General features: G+C 42.0%; 1 pseudogene; it reads right to left on the bottom strand.

The window, feature by feature from the left end:
* Positions 1-515: 515 nt before the first annotated feature.
* Positions 516-799, bottom strand: LOC129029029 (cytochrome c oxidase subunit 7B, mitochondrial-like; annotated as a pseudogene).
* Between the last annotated feature and the right edge of the window lie 1,301 nt (positions 800-2,100).

Here is a 2,100-nt window from a genome sequence, read left to right on the forward strand (position 1 = left end):
GAAATGCATACGGCAATTCTATTTTTATTTTTCTGAGAACCCATCAGATTGTTTTTGGTAATAGCTACACCATTTTGCATTGCACAAAAGCTCCAGTTTCTGTGCATCCTCTTTAACACTTGTGATTTTCTGCTTTTTTGATAGTAGACATCCTAATGGGTGTAAGATAATATTTCCTTGTGATTTTGATTTGCGTTTCTCTAATGATGATCAGCAATGTTGAGCATTTTTTGTTTTGTTTTGTTTTTGTTTTTGTTTTGAGACACAGTCTCACTCTGTCACTCAGGCTGGAGTACAGTGTTGCGATCTTGGCTCACTGAAACCTCTGCCTCCTGAGTTCAAGCTATTCTGTGCCTCTGCCTCCCAAGTAGCTGGGATTACAGGTGCCTGCCACTATGCCCAGCTAAGTTTTGTATTTTTTTTTGAAGGTTTCAAAATGTACTTTATTTCTTCAATAATGCCATAACTTAATGGGTACACAGTGTTTTAACTTGGTATCAATTATGAGCTGTTTTTTAAACAATTCATTATTATACCAGCTGGGATGATTACTGATCTCTCCATTCCTTTGGGGTGACTCTGCCAGCAGGGTCCAGGTTCCATTCTATTCTGATTTGTGTTGCTACATATGTCCATATAGCAATACAGAAAGTGGCTCCACTATCTAATACAGCATTATCGTATTGTCATGAAAATCAGGTGAACTTTTCTGGTGGCTCTGCCTTGCCATTGTTTGCTGAATGCTTTGATCTTGGAGGTGACTTAGTGCATTTTTTGACGAGTGAAACATCCTGAAGGTGAAGATCGAACTGTGGGAATGCAGCTGCTGCTTTGGTGCAAATTCCAATTTTTGTATTTTTAATAAAGATGGGGTTTTGCCACGTTGGCCAGGCTGGTCTCGAGCTACTGACCTCAAGTGATCCACCACGCCTTGGCCTCCCAAAATGCTGGAATTACAGGCATGAGCCACCGCACCCAGCCTAAGCATCTTTTCTTACGCTTTTTATACATTTCTGTATCATCTTTAAAAAATGTCTAGTCCAGCCCTTTGCTCACTTGTTTGCTGTTGTTGAGGTCTCTATTGTTTTTCTAGTTTCTATTTCACTAATTCCAGCTTTGACCTTTATGTCCTTCCTTCTGCTTGCCTTAAGCACAGTTTGCTCTTTTTTCTCCCCAGGCTATTGATTTGAGATCATTTTTTTAAGTCCACTGATATTCAAGGTAATTATTGATAGGTAAGGATTACCACTGTCATTTAAAAAATTGTTTTCCTGGCTGGGCGCGGTGGCTCACGCCTGTGATCCCAGCACTTTGGGAGGCCGAGGCGGGTGGATCACCTGAGGTCAGGAGTTCAAGACCAGCCTGACCAACATGAAGAAATCCCGTCTCTACTAAAAATACAAAATTAGCCAGGTGTGGTGGCACATGCCTGTAACCCCAGCTATTCAGGAGGCTGAGGTAGGAGAATCGCTTCAAATCAGTGGGGGGAGGTTGTCGTGAGCCAAGATCATGCCATTGCACTCCAGCCTGGGCAACGAGTAAAACTTCATTTCAAAAAAAAAAAAAAAGTTTTCCAGATGGGCACAGTGGCTCATGCCTGTAATTCCAGCATTTTGGGAGGCCGAGGTGGGCAGATCACTTGAGGCCAGGAGTTTGAGACCAGCCTGGACAACATGGTGAAATCCTGTCTCTACTAAAAATACAAAAACTAGTCCCACGAGGTGGTGCACACCTGTGGTCCCAGCTACGCAGGAGGCTGAGGCACGAGGATTGCTTGAACCCAGGAGGCAGAGGTCGCAGTGAGCCAAGATTGCGCCACTGCACTCCACCAGCCTGGGTGACAGAGTGAGATGGTGTCTCAAAAAAAAATTGTTTTCTAGTTGTTTCATAGATCCTTTGTTCCTTTCTTCCCCTCTTACTGTCTTCCTTTATGATTCAATGACTTTCTGTAGTGGTATGCTTTGGTTACTTACTTTTTAGAGGTCATTTTTTTTAAATATAGTCTTTATAGGTATACATTTCGTTCTTAATGTTGCTTTAGCTGTATCCCATAAGTTTTCGTATGCTCTATCTTCATTTATCCATCTCAAATTTCTCTAA

The sequence above is a fragment of the Pongo pygmaeus genome, chromosome 12, assembly GCF_028885625.2.
Source record: "Pongo pygmaeus isolate AG05252 chromosome 12, NHGRI_mPonPyg2-v2.0_pri, whole genome shotgun sequence".
Taxonomy (NCBI): domain Eukaryota; kingdom Metazoa; phylum Chordata; class Mammalia; order Primates; family Hominidae; genus Pongo; species Pongo pygmaeus.